General features: G+C 47.0%; 1 long non-coding RNA gene across 2 annotated transcripts; it reads left to right on the top strand.

The window, feature by feature from the left end:
• The first annotated feature begins 3,077 nt into the window (after nt 1-3,077).
• LOC130607408 (uncharacterized) lies at nt 3,078-9,408 on the top strand. 2 transcript variants are annotated; one of them, XR_008974261.1, is made up of 5 exons: nt 3,078-3,136; nt 5,052-5,109; nt 6,409-6,471; nt 8,798-9,004; nt 9,247-9,408. It is a non-coding gene; the product is annotated as an uncharacterized LOC130607408 (long non-coding RNA). The 2 variants fall into 2 exon arrangements; XR_008974260.1 differs by having other exon boundaries at nt 8,837-9,004.
• The last annotated feature ends 7,981 nt before the right edge of the window (nt 9,409-17,389 follow it).

Genomic DNA, 17,389 nt, shown 5'->3' on the forward strand with positions numbered 1-17,389 from the left:
AGTTGCATGCTCTTCACAGAACCACAATACTCACTGACTTCCACAGATATTCTCTGGTCAAATCCTTACTGCTATGGAATTAATGGCAAAATGTTGCTGATTTTACTGCAATCAAGATTTCCCCACTTGGAAACCAGTCTTCTAGGGAGCTGCTAGAACACAGTGTTACAGGAAATCAGAATTAACTAAGCAAAGTGATTAAGATGTTCTGCTACCCACCTAAGTAACCCCATAAATGAGAGATGGACAGAGAGATCTGACCTACTTCTATCAGTTCAGCCAGGAAAAAGGGCAACTCTAACTAGCTCTGGTCACCCCTGCATGGCAGCCTCTATCATCAACCTGCAGCAAGTATCGTTTCAGCCTATGACTGCTATTGCTGATAAAGGTGGCAGAACATCATAGACCAGAGTGCTGTTGCCCTGGGTAGAAGCCTTGGACAGCTTCCCCATCTTTGCACTGCTGAAAATTACAGCCACCAACTATCTGTAACGACTGCACCCAGCTGAGATTTTTCATCTCCTACTTGGCAACTGTCACACCTGGAACCCATTTATGCCACTGAAATACCAGTTGTAGGCTTAAATGCTGTATATAAAGGCTATCTTGAAATGCTGCTTCTAGTTATGCCAAATTAACCACATGCTTTTGAAGAGGTAAAACAGACCCACAGCAAGTGTTACTTTGCTGGGTATTGATGTGAGGATTTTGGCCCCATAGGTAAGTCTGTACTTGTGAAGTCTGCTTGATACTGGGGCCCCTCTCAGAACACTCGTAGCAGGAGAACCCTGTTTGGAGGGCTGGTTCACCTTCTTATCCTTCTTTCACTGCCACATGGAACTCAAGGTCTTCGGAGATGAGGGGGAAAAAGCTTTCTCTCATCATGGTAGCATGACAGAAAGCTCTTGACTATGGGTGACTTTCCATGCAGCTTGAGAGCCCTTGGACGGGCAGATGGCCACTGCCCAGGCTAAATTCATTTTCTCAGGACTGAACACCAGAAGAGACAAAGCGATCACCAAATAGGGAATGTGGATCAGTAGGTACAGGGCACTAGTGCTTGTGAAAGGAAGAGTCTCTACTGCAGGGCAGGCTTCGCCAGCTGGGCAGAGTAATTATCCAGGGGCACTGAGGGCTTCTGCCCTATCTGGGCAACTGAGACCTCAAGAAAAACCCTGAGAGACAGAGTTCACTAAGATCTCCATTGGACTTTAAGTGAAGCCTTCAAAATGGTGGGGAAATGCCTGTGCTACTCTATATGCACTATTATTCTCCCTAAACTGTTTTCTTTGTGTGCTGGCTGAAACACCTTTTGATCCCTTGGAAAAATGGATGCATTTCTCCAGCTTCACAGGTCCCTTCAGAGGTAGGTTGTATGCCGGGATGCTCAGAGATGATGTTCTGAAGCGACATCATGTGAGTAAGTAAGGGAGAAAACCAGTCCAGCAAAAGGAACTTTACTAGGTGTCCATGACAGATGTATTGAAATATTCAAGCTTAAACTAATACAAACTTTCCATGTCAGACATTATGTGTTTCACTTCATACGGACTAAAGTGTTTTGGATGGTGTCTCTTTAACGTGCTGCTGAAATTTGCACATGCAGATATGTATTTTGAGCTGCTAAAATAATTCTGTGTAAGGGGGAAACTATGAGCAGCTGAGGGAGGAAGTAACACTTCTGAAAAAATAGAATCTGCTTCAGAAACTGGTGCATGCTTTGAAAAGACAAATGTTTTATCACTGAGGATTTCTGGCTTTCGACTATGTGCCAATCTGAATCCAGTTTTGCAATTTCCACTTAGCCATATCAGCTCTTACTGTCAGTGGAATTTTTGTCTGAGTGGAAACAGGAGCATCAGACCCTTTGACAGCAGAGTCGTTCCTCCCCCAGAGGGAGTCTGAATGGTAAGGTAGCACAGAGATTTTTTCCTAGGAACGTGACATTGAGAATGTCCACATCTATTTAGCAAACCATCTCACCCTGGCGATGCACCCCATGCATTTTTGGCCCTGTCTCTTCAAGACTCCTATTTAACTTCATGGTTACAAGCAGCCCCCTTGAAACGAAGCTTCGTGTGTGCTTGCACATTTTGCAGGACAAGGGTCAGTATTTTCACAGCCCCAAGTCCAAATAACCCCCAAGTCCAAATAACCACTGCACTCTCAAGCTAAATGCTATCAATTCAGCCGATGGAGTTAACAGCAAAAAATGTAGAAGGAAACAGAGCTGGTGAAATAGCTTGTGATTATTATCTGAGGGCTGGGTGGAGTACCTATTGGAGAGGCAGCAGCTGGGAGCCGGCGTATCCAGAATAGAGAAGCTGACATTACAGAACTTCTTTCCCAGCTAAATGCTTTGGTTTTCTCTGAACTTCCTAACTTCCTGGGGGGCTGGTGGCAGCTACGTGACCTGCAAACCCTGGGGAGACCGGTCCCAGCTTTTAGATCAAGGGACTCAAAGTGAGAGAGAAAAACAAATGCTTTTTTTGAGGAATGCACTTTGAATTATTCATCTGCATGTTACTGAAATCTGTTTTGTTCCTCACTGGAACTATGAGGAACTCTAATTACAAGTATTTAAGACACACATAAATTACCTTGCCAGCCATGATGAATGCTGCCTGTAAAGCCTAGAAGTATTATTCCTGCAACTGCAGCCAAGAAACGTTAATAGACCACCTGTTGGGTGAGATGCAAAATGATCACTACCATGTTATGAATAATCGGAATTCTAGTGAAAGCAGGCGATACTTCTGTAGTGCCCTGGAAATCTCTAGACATCCTCTGCCCTTTCACACACACCTAATGCCAGTTCTTCAGGAGTGCAGCTGGGCTCATTTTTAACTAGATGCCTAGGGAACTAGCTAGGTACTGGGAGGACAATGACCTGGCTTTGGGTGGCTGTCCAAAGCTTTGCTATTCAAATGTCATGGGAGCACCGTACCTGGCTTCCCCTCGCTCCCCACCCCTTGTCTCTTTCTCGCCAGCCTTGAGAACGGATTTTGTGACATCCCCACCCGGGTGGGTGTCCCCACCACGGTGGCTGCACTGGGACAAAATGACAACGTAGAACATAAGTACTGACATGCCGTGACTCCATGGGCAGTGGTGATGTTGATAGAGGCAGACTTCTGTAAATACACGACAGACTTCAAATGCCAGGATGCTTCTTGAGCCCTAAATAAGCCTTGTTAGACTGCTGCTTTTGTTTTCCTGCAGCTGCAAATTTAACTCTTTGCAAAGATATCCTGTGATCTTTCACTTAGTTCAAAGCTGTGGTAGTTGTGTGTTTGCATCTCAGACACTCTGTCTTCCAAAAGCCTCAAAACGGCATAAAGCAAAGGTACGTGGCGGCTGCAGAAAAAGCAATGGGATAGAAAAAGGTATCTTGCTCGAGTTGCAAGCGGATGCAAAATGATAGTGCTGGGTTGCATTCGGGTGCTCTCTGGCAACGAGCAGCTGGGGGCAGTAAACACCGCTCAGATGAGCCGGAGCCACAGGTCCTACCTTTACAAGTGGCTGTCTCGGGGAGGAACAGCCCATGGCAATTCATGCCAGGGGCATACAAGGTCTGTGTAAGTCTCCAGGCCGCAAACTAGACTTACGCAGGGTAAGAGTGGAGCCTAGCCTTCGCGTGAGATACAGAAAAGGACAGGACCTGCTTAACCTATGTACAGTGCCAAGGAATGGATGGCTACCTGCTAGTCCCTCGATATGTGGCCTCCAGTGAAGATCCCCCAGCAGTGTAAGGTGTGTTACTCAACCACTGTTTGGAGTGGGACCACAGGGACACGGGCAGAGGCGTCCCTCCACCGGCAGCAAGCGTCAGCCAGCTGGAATTTGCAGTTTTACATTGCAATGCATCAAGCTAAACTTCACAATAGTTTCTGAGGGCTTTTTCTGGGGCAGACTGTGCTTCCTCAGCAGTTTTGGAAAGGGCCACAGGGACTCTGACAGTGCTAAGCAGACGGGGGCACTGCTTGAAAGCCCTTTTCTGCTCTGCATTAGCACTTCAGTAGGGAAGGGCTGCAGGAGAGGTTTACCCACTGCAGCTCCTCAGGCCCAGCACAAGCTCTGTCTCTCTCATCTGCGTATTTGGAGCTCTCTAACTTGCTTTCAGAATCGACTTCACACACCAGCTTGGTGCAACAAGGACTTTCGAAGGGTGCAGTTACGGTCCGTGGAAGCATCTGCACCAAGCATTTGCCAAAGCAGAGGTCAGGGCTGCTCTGCTTTCTGCAGATTGAGTGACAGCCCCTGAGATCACCTCAGGATGGCACCAGACGTGATGGGGCATGTGGTACCATTATGCCTTCCCTGGCAAAATAGTCCAAGAAATCATTCATGTTGGCAGTATCTGCAGTAGTGAGCACATCAGCCAGGGCCTGTTCTCTGGCCCTGAGATCAAACAAGAGTATGCAGATCCCAGCTCATGTCGTCGGGGCTGACCTAGGTTTTTTTTTTCCCAGGACAGGGTGAGCTCACCAGTTCCACGGTCAGGACCAGCCCCAGGGCTGCCAGCTGGGAGAGCCCCAGGTGTCACAGGCCAAAACTGTGGCAGGGAATATGCTAACATAAAAAGCATGGAGGGCTGCATGTTGCTGCTTGAGGTCGTGCCCTGACCCTCTTCAGTTTACTGCTGTAGAGATCATCACTGGAAATAAGAGGAGCTGGCTGAAGTGATGCTCTGCTCATTTGAAAATGAGACAGAAGCTTAAACTCTTGTCCCTTCCCCCAGAAAACTGCCTGCCAGCCTATGCAGGCTGGCTGGGGAGAGCTTTCCTGCGCTACATGGCTGTGTGGTCTCACCTCTGCGCTGGCCATCTCTGCCTCTCCTCTCTGTTCGCTCCCTGAACAGATGGGAAACACAACAGGGGCATTGTGCACAGCAAGGCTCATCTCTCAAAGCCCAGAAAGATGGCAATTTTACAGTTCCATGCTATTTACAGAGGAGCTTGCCATGGCCTCCCTGCTGCACCAGGGTTGTGTTGTGTGATGTGGCTGAATCTAATACCTCCAGTTGAGCTGCATCTCTATGTAACCTGCAGGCTGAGTGGGCAGCCAGAGTTCAGAGCCTGGCCAAGCTGCTTCCCTGGGATGACAAAGGTGTGAGTCAGTTACAAGCTTGGTATAACCTACTTATTTATAAAGACTGTATACAAAGATTTTTTTTCCTCCTTGGCTAGGGCAGACACTTCCAGCAGGACGAAGCCTCTTTGCTTGGAACACAACAAGGTCCCCCAGCTCTGACAAGGCCTCGCTTCTCTTTCTTTATAGGATCCAGTCAGACAATTTGCAATCCATGGAGTTAGCAGTGAACTGCACATGCTTGTGTGCTCTTTCCAATTTGCAGTATATGCCTGAGGCAGAACAATAGCTGGAAGAGTCAGGCTGTGGGCAAAATCGTTTCGTAGTCACCTATGGCATGACCAAGAGGGAACCAAAACTCTCTCAAGTCTAAAAACCTCCAAAAAACCCTCACCCTTTCAGTTTCCACCTAACTCTAGAGGCATGAACATTCACTCTTGACTTTAGTTTTTCCTAAGTGTGTGCTGCATCTGTGTAATCTGCATAGCCCAGTAGACCAAGTCTCTCCCCTGCTGTGTGCCAGGTATCGAAATGACATAACAGGGCAGGGTTTCAGACATGCCAAGGCCACATTCATTTGCCTAAATGTAGTCACGTAGTGCTATTTTAAGCACATTCGTCTACCCTGCCTAGCCTCTAACTGGCTGCTTTATACATCCTACAATACCCAAAACACCCGTACGGGCCTGGCACGTCTGACACGCAACCCATCAGAGTCCCACGCCCTTCTGGACTTGCAAGGAAGGACTGAGAGGGATACACACATATGCCTAAAATAGTACTAAACACTTCTGCTTCAGCAGCTAGATCCTTCCCACCACCAGCTTCAGCATTTCCCTGACTGGTCTGCACAGTCCTGCTGGTCCAGCTGCTAGTGGGTCTAATTTTCCATGTCAGTGCAATTTTAATTTGCCAGAGTTGCACCTGGTTAGGACTGATTATTTATTGTTTCAGCAAGAGCAGGACTTGATGAAATGTTCAAAGCTATATATAATGAAGTTCAGGATAACCTGGCACTCACAAGAGCATTAAGCAGTATAGAAATGCCAAAAGCAATATAGGATTGATAGTACATGGCTGGCTGCACCTTGTGATTACTTACAGATCGTGGACCTGAATCTTCATGGTGCTGCATCTTGTGTGGTCATTCATTATAGCATAAAATGGGTGTAAGCATTAGCAGTCAGCCTTGGAAGTACTTTATAGCCACTTTGCACTGGAATGAATGACTGTAAAAGCATGCTAACATTTGGTTCTTTAAATCTACCACTGCAGCAAGATCTTCCTACCTTAATGTTTGTGTTTTCTCACGATCAGGTTCCAAATAAATTTGCCTTTTGGAGGAAAACTGGCGATCTCTGGAGATGCCTGTACACACAGGTAAAGTGATAAACTTGCCTTGATGATTACACCATGAAAGTAGGCTTTGGTCACAACGTGCCCATCACGCAAAAAGTATTTCATTACGGAAACCAACTGTTGTTGGGGTAGAAAGAGAAATTAGACCTATGGTCTAGGTAGGTTACAGCCAGTGAGACAGGGCAGCTCCACGGGTACCACGGTGCTCATCTTATGGTAGAGCTGCTCCATGGGTACCATGGCGCTTGTCCTATGGTAGGGCTGCTCCAAAAGGCTTTGACTTTTGAAACTTTGACATCAGCAGGAAGCAAAGGGAAAACAGGACAGGTATGCAAGAGTGGCTTCCCCTTTTTTAACCTGCTCGTTAAAACTGACTTGTACTGCTGGGGTAGAAAACTCGTTGGCAGTTACGTGCAATGAGTTTGAGCACTAGGGTCCAGAGATTCAAATCCACCTCTAGACACAACACTGTCACCGTTACACATGTCAAACACCCTGGAAGTCAAGAAGACTTGAGGGCCCACTGGGGCACTGTCCAGCCTGCCCCAGGCCTTTGTGGAGCAGCAGGAGGGGAAGGTCCATGCACAGAGAAGTCTTCGTGCGTCCGGCAGCTTTTCAGGCACCTACCCAGTCCTTAGCTCCATCACTATGTTCTGCTGGTGTTGTGATTTTGCAATCAGTCAAGCAGGCAGGGCAAGAGGTTATGGGGGTTACGGCAAGGAGCCCTGCAGAGGCCAGCCTCATTCCTTGGGGATGCAAATACAGAATATTGAAAGGAACATTAAAGGTCTGAACTCTTCTCCTTGCCCACTAAAATGGTGAAACTGGAAGAGGAGAAGGAGTACGAACTGCAGATTTTAACTGTTTGTTATCTTCTAATACAAGAACCCAGTTGTACACTGGGTTGTTGTCACGGTTTAACCCATTATCTCCTGTTTTCTGGATGCAAATGTAACAGAGCGGTGCAATGTTAACGTGACAACTGAAACCTGTGGCCTGTGGTTCTCAGCTTTTCTCATTTCCTTTTTCTTTTTACTCTGCATTTCCTTCTCTCACCCTCAGTCATACAAGCACTTTGACAGTCTGTCAGGCTCAGACAAACCACTTGGGCTGCAGCAAACACAGTGCTTCCAGGTTAGGACAGTGGCAGCCACTTGGCTGTTACACAGTATCACATCAAGCAGTGTGCTGAAACCCTCCCTGACCACCCTCTCCAGCTCCCTCTTTGTGCCACACATCCCCCCTTTATCCCAACAGCGCCTGCATGGGATCTGCGCAGCAGCACCTTTGCTTTGGTGGAAAACTCCAAGCCAGAGCCCAGCAATGCCTCTAAATGTGTTCCTGGAGAAGGGTTACAGGAAATCTGGTAGGGCATATTTTCAGATTAAATAAGACAAAACACTGAACAAGGGCAGTTTTTATGCTCTTCTCACTTTCTGTGATCTGAAAGTGAAACATATTACTGTTGTTGTGAATGATAATAAAAGTAGGTCCTAATGCAGCATCCCCTATGCAAATCAAGCCTACATTTGTCCCGTAAGTAGGACTCCTCTGCCCTGATTGATGCTGGATGCGTGATTAAATCTTCTTCCAGCTTGAAATCTGTTTTCTGAGAGCCACTTCCCTCAAAAGAGTGAAGAACAGCAAAAGAGAGAGGGACAGAGGAGCAGCAGCCACTCTTCCCAGGTTCATTTACAGCAAAGCTCTTCTCGTGAATGGCAAAGACTCTTCACATTGAAGACCAAATAGCAAGGGAGCTCTGGATGTGTTTAAATAAAGCTAGGTTTAATTAGAGCTGTTCAAAAATTAAATGCAGAAAGAGAGTGTATTTATGTTTGCACTCAAAAATATATTAGATCCTCAGGCAGATCTAGGTCAGCACGGCTCGTCAAATTACTGGGAAGCGCAGTGTGTGGGAAAGTATTTGGTTTTCAGTGCGAGCGGTTTAACTCCTACAAGTGCTGCAATACCCACACCCCCAACGCTGGCCTTTGGTATGGCAGTACAGCCAGCACCAAGAATCCAGGAATCTTGAATTATCGTTCATAAAACAGATTCCGGTTTGTTTTGCATTTTGGTTTGCCGCCTCTCTCCCTCCTTGTATCTCATTTATAGCTACCACAATCCATCTTCCTGCATAGGCACAAGATCAAAAAACATTTTCCTTTTCTTTATTTGAAGCTTAGATTCTGTTATAAATCTGATTCAGTGTCATAGGTCTAGGAAAAACACTCAGTATCTGAGCCTTGAGATAAATCCCCATATATTGGCAACTCCAAGTTGCATTGCTAAGGCGTTGCAAACTAAAAAAGAAAAAAGAAAAAAAAAAGGTATTTTGTTTCCTAAGAAATACTCAGGCTTCTGATCAAGCCTCCTGCCTTTCAAGAGCCAGTCTGCAGGTTTAGACTCTGCTTAGGGAAACCAAGCCGCTTACCCCTGGATCACTATTTATGTGGGTTGCCTTGGTTCAGTGAGCCTGGGAGCAGCTGTGGCAGATGTTGCCCAAGTCTGCAGCATGGTGGCAATTAGGATGTGCCACAGATCACAGGACCGGGTAAGGCCAAGTATCTTCCACGGATGGGCTTTGGGATCAGCTGAGCCTGAGGTAAGGCCACGTAGCTACGGTGAGGCACAGGAGATTCATCCCATGGGTCTGAAAGGATCCTCCTCAGATGGCAAAGGAGGGATGGTCTGTGCTCTGCTAAGGAATCAGGGCAACACTGTAGGTTCCAGGAGTGGTCAAAATTCCAGATTTTCACACCAAGGAATCGCAACATTTTCTATTTTATTTCATAGTGAATCAGCAGGAAGTCAACAGCAGTCTGCATTAATTTGGCCTCCTTTGAAATAAAACACTTCACTTACAGAAATGCTATCAAACCTAAAGGAGCTATTTGAATAGCCTCTTAGGCTATAAAGCAGCAAAATTTTGCTCCCACAAAGCATCTTGGGTTTCTTTGCCTGTCAACTATTCCAAAGCAGAACCGTGTTCTCAGGAATTATTGGGCACATCCACTCAATATGTACCACTTGACTGCACACAGTGCAGTGTTGCAGGGAGCGGGTGCTCAAGGCATCTGCATTTCTGCTCCAGGCTTCCATCTCCCACATGGCCGCTGCTCCAGCCTCAAGCATGCTGCAGCTCCTGGCTCCCTTCAGCCTCCCCATCCGCCTCCCAGCGCCTGACCATGGTTTGCCATGTCATCTATTGACCCTGCTATGACATACTGCTGACGTCTACACTTTCAAGGCCCGTATTTGCCTTTCCCAACCCATCTGATTCTAGAAGTACACCAGCAGGAGCCTGCAATGTGCTGCTTCTGGCCAGGACCTGAACCCCCTACAAGGCAGGAGGGATGGCTTCAGGCCTTCTATTGCACCCAACTTGAAGCCCCTTGAGCGAGCCAGTGTTTTGAGCGCCTGGGACTCCAATGCAATGCAATGCAATGCAGAACAAAGGACCGCACCGAACGGCAACTCTGCCTGCAAGGGCCCTTCCTACGGCGAGAGGAAGAGTCCGGTTCCGGGTGTTCCCCCCCGCCGCCACCACTACCACCTCAGCCGGGGGCACCACCACACCAGCGAGAACTGGGTCACAGCGCGCTTGCACAACCCAACCCGACCCGCCCCGCCCCGCCGCCACGTGACCCGAAGGCCCCGCCCTGCGGCGTGCAGCTCAGCCAATGGGGAGGCGCGACCCGCTGTCGTATTTATAGACGCTATTTAAAGAGCCCCTGGGAGTCTCCGCGCCGTGCTGGGCGGTGGCGGGGAGGCAGGGCGGGCACGTGTGGCCGAGCTGAGGGGGGAAGGGGAGCGGGAGCACGAGCCGGCGGCTCAGCCTGAGGGAGGGCGGGCGGGCGGAGCGGGAGCGGCAGGGCCCCTCCGATGGGGGGGCTGACGCGCGGGTGCCCGCTCGCCTTGCGCCGGGAAGGGCCCCTCGTTTTCACGGTGCTGAGGGTGGAGAGGTGTCCTCTCAGTATGTACGGACCCGCGGTTACAATTTCAGGGCTCCTTACAGGGTAGTTTCAGTCAGAAGCGGCCCGGTTGGCCAGGCGGAGGTGGTTTCGCTTTACACATCAGCCTCTTTGGGCAAGAAAGAACTTGGAGGTGTGGAAATGCTTTTTGCTGCTCCCCGCTCTGCCCCGGTTAAAAAACAAAGTGTCTTCATCGGAGTTTTCGTGCAGTGGGGGCTGGCCGAGAGCTGCGGCATCTGGCAGTCCGGGCTGTGAGGCGTTTGCAGAGCGGCGGGGTTTGTAACCCTCCTGCACCAAGTGACTAAGGTGAGCGAGCGGCTGTGGTGATGGAGCCCCATCTTGCTCGTACACAAGTCTGCTCTGAGGAGCTGGGACCTGAGGAGTTTTCTGACAGAACTTAGATACGAGAACAGCAGCTGTGTGACTCGTCTCCACCAGTAACGCTCGGGGCTTTTGTTTCCCTCTTAGGCGACATTTGATACACAGCTTGCAGTCCTACTGATCAATAGAATTTCCCCCTTCACTTGGAGACTTGTTTCTCCGTGTATGTGTATTATAAATCCTCTCATCCAGTTGGTAGCCACGCTCGTCTCTCGTTCCCATGGTACTGTTGAGCACTGACTGTAATAAAAATGGCAAATGTCCTTAGTGCCGTTTAAAGGAAACCTCCACGACATACTGTTAGTAAGTCAGCTTGGTCTTTCTGCTAATTCATAATTGAGAAGAGAACAGGTATGGGAACTACTCCAGTTCTTTCTGTTTGTCCCACCAGTGGCAGACTGATAGGTTTCCCTCTGGCTTTTATTAGGATCTGCCTCAAACCAGGAAAAGAAAGAAAACAAACCCAAAACCTTAAGAAGATCCCAGATACTACCTCTGTGTTGCAAGGTGGCTGACCTTGCAGGCTTTGAATAGCCTCAAATACCTGCTGCTAGCTTCTAGCAAGCATTTTATGGAGATGGTGCTGTACATGCACAATTGGCTTGACCTCTGTTTTATTGCAGCATGGCAGTAATTTCCAGAATAAAATCCAAATGGACCTGGGAAAGGGAGAGACATAGTGAGTAAAGCAGTCAAAAGGACAACAGATTGCTCACTCCTGTTGTGCATTTAAAACTATAGATAATGCTCATTCAGTCAGTGCAGAGGCTTACTAGAATAGTAATTTTAATAAAAGTTGGGTCAGGCCCTGGAAGAACCTGTGTGCTAAAATATTGTGATGGGTGAGCGCATTTTACAAGGGCTTCCTGAAATGCTTAAGCTGCCTTGGTGGGAGAGAAGAAGCAACATATTTCATAGATGGAATGTGCTTCAAGTGAGCTGGTTTTGTTTGGTTGGGGTTTTTTCCTTTTTTTTTTCTAATTTTGTTGGCATCCTCTTCAGAAATGACTGCAATGTTTGCATTCAGTTTGAAAGCCGTAGGGTTTAATACCCTCTGCGGTCTGATCAAGTGATTATAGGGAAATTCACATAGCGAATGGCTTATGAAGTTGACTTGGCCAGTAATTCTGCACCTTTTTCATGCTCTTGAGTTATATTTCATAATAAATGAAAGCACAAAACAACCAGGTCTAAAAAGAGTGAACTTAAACTGGTTGTGAAGCATCACTGGCAAACAACATCTGCAGTCATGTTGGTCAGTAGTGTTAAGGATACCCCTTTACCTGGTATCTACAAGGAAGTGAACTGCTTTCAAATTTAAAATGACCAAATACCAGCAGGGGAGGCGGAAAGGAAGGAGGCTTTTCCACGCTCCAGTTTCAATGTGATGGAGCTGGGCAGTAAGACACTGACATTCACAACTCCCCCATGGCTGCTAAGCAGAAGGCTTTTGTTCTGTAGGGCAAGATCAGGTGGAGAGGCAGGGCCTGTGCTGGCAAAGAAGAAGGAAGCAAGCTCCATCTGTGATAGTGCAACGTGTGAGGGTAACTGGCTTTCTGAAAGGCTTGTGCTGAAATTTAATGGCCCCTAGTGTGTTCTGGCAGGGACTCATACTGGTGAACCAGCTGAATCAGGGAGTGATGCTGAAATCCCTCTCCTCAGCACTCACCTGTGTGCATTTGCCTACCTGCTGTTCTACTAAAAACTCATTTTAGTTGTCATCTCTGATACAACTGTGGGTTGTTTTGTTGGTTTTTTTTTCAAATCACTACCCCTGAAAACTGAATAGCCTAGTGGATACCTGGGGCTGTCATGATTGAGCTGCAGGCATGCAGCTCCACTGGTATCAAGTCCCTGATAGTTTTGGGAACAGCACACATAATTGTGTCCACACCGAGACTCGGGCCAATAAAGGCTTTTACTAACAGATCCTGAATACTAATCAATGTAGCTATACCTATATATAGGTGTATATATAAATATATAACTGTATATATATGAAGGGAAAAATCTGGTTGTGCTTCTCTGCAAATGTTTCACAAAGACGCAAGTTTGGGGTTCTCTAAATGTGGAAGTTGTCTGGTTTGAATTGCATTAGTAGAATTAAAACACTACAGGGCCTGTGACAGGGATACTGTTACACTGGTGTTTCTTATTAATATTTATTGTCTTAGATCATTACACCGGTGTTTCCTATTAATATTTATTCTCTTACATCAAAACAGAATAAATGCAACTCTTTGGAGTTTGTAGCTATGTGGTGAGGACTGTGCAGTTCTAATGGCTTATTGGCACCAGAAGGGAGGTGAACAGCTCCTGCACTTCCATATGAGGTTCCAGGTAAATCACAAGGGTAATACTGGTCTGCCCCACATATTCAGTCTCTGTTGCTTATCTGTCTGCAGGTAGAGCTGGCTGAATTCACTCATGCAGCAGTAGACTACAAGTACTAAGGCTAATCACAGAAAAAAGTCACTGGTTCTTTGCTAGACTAATGAGCTGAATTATTTCCCACATGTTTTGATGAACAATAGGGGCAGTGCAAGAGGCCAGACAGGGCAGCCAGGACATGGGAAGGGGATGCACTTCTGGTTTGGAGGCCACAAGCCACTAGCTAGGTGCAGGATGAAGGTGGACAGTGTATCTGAGACTTTTGTACCAGAATTGCCACATTTGCTTTTCCAATATAGTTATTTCAGTGAGGCTGTAGGAAGATGTAATTTTTCACATACAGCTTTTTGGCTGTTTGTAAATGTCTCCTGGCTGAAGACTGCTGTTCCCTTCGAGCTGCCGGTCTGTGGGAGCACATCCTAATTCTTTTCAGGCAAAAATCAGGCAAGCTGGTTTGAATAGTTGCAATAGTCAGCCTGAGCTCATCTAAAGTGAAAGGAGGAGTGCTCACTGGAACTGCTCCAGAGGCAGTTGAACGAGCCAACATCCAGCAGAGGGGCTCGGGGTGGTAACAGATTTTACCGGCGCAGCCAGATTCAGAAGATGACATAAGTTCACAGCCAAAAAAAAAAAAAAATCACCTCTAGATCCAAAATACCTCATACCCTTACAAAAAGCAGTATTGAAGCCTTTTTTAGAGTAGCACTCAGACAACATTAATGTACTTTTTGTTGAATTTTTCTGTCTGTAAGTTGCGCTAGTCTTCGGGTCCTTATACCAACTTGAGTCATGTCTATCAGTAGTGGGTCTGAGGGCATACAAGCATGTGAAAAGGAGTAAGAGTACAAAAACTGGACTTTGAGTTGTGGAGTTGAGCTTGCCATCAGCCTGACAGTGTCAGGAGTAAGGGTACGCTGAGCAGGATCCCGCAGGAAACAAGCCCAGTGGAGTTGTGGAAGGTGTTTGCCTTTTTCTCTTAATGCTAGAAACCCAAACAGGGTGGGTGGCTTTTATCTGAATGAAGTATACACCAAAGAGGCATTGTGAGAATGGATTTTGGCCTTCTGGAGATAGCCCTAAATGTGGCTCTCAATATGGTCGTTCTTTTCTCCTCTTCTTTTTTCTGTCCTTCTGTCAGTCTTGTTAATTATTAATCTAGTATGTTGAGAGCCACATTCTTCTGAGCGGCTCCTCCCATGTTTCCAACCTGGGCAACATGTCTTGTATTATTAGTCTGTGGACTAAAATTGCTCCTTCATAAAATGTCATACTCTGGAAAGAAACCCAGGGTGTACAGAAGGTGTGTCGTCCAGGCCTTGTGGTGTGTTATGAGACCTGCTTTGCTCTTATCCATTATGCTGCTTTCTTAAATGACCTCTGCAGCGTTCAGTAAAACAGCCTCAGGTTGTGGACTTTGTGGTCATTTCAGCACATGCAATTAATGAGGAGGGAAAAATAAATCTAGCATCAGAAAGTACATTTTACTGGAATTGAGTTGTAATTTCTGTGCATAATTTAACACTTTGGGGAGTGAATGTTCTCTCTTGCTTGAAATAATTTAGAGGTGGTTTTGAAATAGGACACTTTTGTGTAAACACATCTTGAGATTAAAGATCTCATATTTAGTTTTCTCCAGCATCTCATCTCTGTCTATAGGATGTATCATGCAGTAATCTCAGAGTTCTATTCTGCAAACTGTTTCCTTATGAACAGATTCAAAATAATTCTCCTGGCAGAATTTCTTTTCCCCTAAATAAGGGCCTGTAAGATAAAAACCAATGCAGGGTATTTCTGTGCCTGTTTAATAGAAGGGAAAACTGAGGAGAAGTTTGGCTGAGAGTGGCCTCAAGCTAGTGGTTCACATTTTGCAGTCTTTAGCAAGGAAAACAGCTGTTTTAACAAATGGGTTTCCCCAAAATTGCAGACCTTAAAGTTACAGATCCCTTTTTAAAGCTGTCCCTGTGTTAGAATAGAATCATAGAATCATAGAATAGTTAGGGTTGGAAAGGACCTTAAGATCATCAAATTCCAACCCCCCTGACATGGGCAGGGACACCTCACACTAAACCATATCACCCAAGGCCTCGTCCAACCTGGTCTTGAACACTGCCAGGGATGGAGCATTCACAACCTCCCTGGGCAACCCATTCCAGTGCCTCATCACCCTAACAGGAAAAAATTTCCTCCTTATATCCAATCTAAACTTCCCCTGTTTAAGTTTTAACCCATTACCCCTTGTCCTATCACTACAGTCCCTAATGAAGAGTCCCTCCCCAGCATCCCTGTAGGCCCTCTTCAGATACTGGAAGGCTGCTATGAGGTCTCCACGCAGCCTTCTCTTCTCCAGGCTGAACAGCCCCAACTTTCTCAGCCTGTCTTCATACGGGAGGTGCTCCAGTCCCCTGATCATCCTCGAGGCCCTCCTCTGGACTTGTTCCAACAGTTCCATGTCCTTTTTATGTTGAGGACACCAGAACTGCACACAATACTCCAGGTGAGGTCTCACAAGAGCAGAGTAGAGGGGCAGGATCACCTCCTTTGACCTGCTGGTCACGCTCCTTTTGATGCAGCCCAGGATACGGTTGGCTTTCTGGGCTGCAAGCGCACACTGAAGCCGGCTCATGTTCATTTTCTTATTGACCAACACCCCGAAGTCCTTCTCCGCAGGGCTGCTCTGAATCTCTTCTCTGCCCAACCTGTAGCTGTGCCTGGGATTGCTCCGACCCAGCTGTAGGACCTTGCACTTGGCATGGTTAAACTTCATGAGGTTGGCATCAGCCCACCTCACAAGCGTGTCAAGGTCCCTCTGGATGGCATTCCTTCCCTCCAGGGTATCAACAGAACCACACAGCTTGGTGTCATCGGCAAACTTGCTGAGGGCGCACTCAATCCCACTGTCCATGTCACTGACAAAGATGTTAAACAAGATTGGTCCCAACACCGATCCGTGAGGGACACCACTCGTTACTGGTCTCCAGCTGGACATTGAGCCATTGACCACAACTCTTCGTGTGCAGCCATCCAGCCAGTTTTTTATCCACCAAGTGGTCCACCTATCAAATTGATGTCTCTCCAATTTAGAGACAAGGATGTCGTGTGGGACAGTGTCGAACGCTTTGCACAAGTCCAGGTAGATGACATCAACTGCTCTACCCCTGTCCATCAGTTCTGTAGCCCCATCATAGAAGGTCACCAGATTGGTCAGGCAGAATTTCCCCTTAGTGAAGCCATGCTGGCTGTCACCAAGCACCTTGTTATTTTTCATGTGCCTTAGCATGCCTTCCAGGAGAATCTGCTCCAAGATTTTGTCAGGCACAGAGGTGAGACTGACTGGTCTGTAATTCCCCGCGTCACCCGTTTTATTTCCCTTTTTTCAGTCATCGGGAACTTCACCTGACTGCCATGATTTTTTGAATATGATGGCCAGTGGCTTCGCAACTTCATTTGCCAACTCCTTCAGGACCCGTGGATGGATTTCATCAGGTCCCATGGACCTGATGCACATTCAGGTTCTTAAGATGGTTGCGCATCAGATCCTCTCCTACAGTGGGTCTAAGGTCTTCATTCTCACAGTCCCTGCGTCTGCCTTCCAAGACTTGGGTGGTTTGGTGAGAGCCTTTGCCAGTGAAGACTGAGGCAAAGAAGTCGTTCAGAACCTCAGCCTTCTCCAAATCCTGTGTAGCCAGTTCTCCTGAGAGCTTCCTGAGGGGGCCTACATTCTCCCTAGTCTGTTTTTTATTTCCTGTGGACCTGTGTTACCCAATTAATCTGCAGCAGACCGAAGTGCATAGTTCGAAGGGCAAGTATGTGGTTCATCCTGTGTCCTCTTCTGCATTAGTATTGAAGCCCAATTTCTGGAGTTTAAGTGAGGGATCCCACACTGACAAAGTTGATAATACTTTTTGGTGTGAATCTAGTGTGAAATTTGGAAATATGTTCAGGCCCATTGACATGCTATTTACAGACACCTTTATATTGCCCTTCTTTCTTGTTTCTTTGGGGATTAGGGAGCTTTAGGGATCAGATGTTTTTAACCTGACTCTTTGAAAAGCTCACTCATTGGGTTCAAGGGCTAAAGGATCTCCTGGCATGCATCACTGCAGCAAGACCTGAATCTTGGACAACAAGCATTAGTGATGGCATTTAGAGATCACTTTTTGCTGTGATGATGTTGTGACGTATTTACTCAGCTA

Source organism: Pezoporus wallicus, unplaced genomic scaffold (genome assembly GCF_028554395.1).
Source record: "Pezoporus wallicus isolate ANWC-B61680 ecotype Strahan unplaced genomic scaffold, APGP_CSIRO_Pwel_v1 scaffold_3294, whole genome shotgun sequence".
NCBI classification, from domain to species: domain Eukaryota; kingdom Metazoa; phylum Chordata; class Aves; order Psittaciformes; family Psittacidae; genus Pezoporus; species Pezoporus wallicus.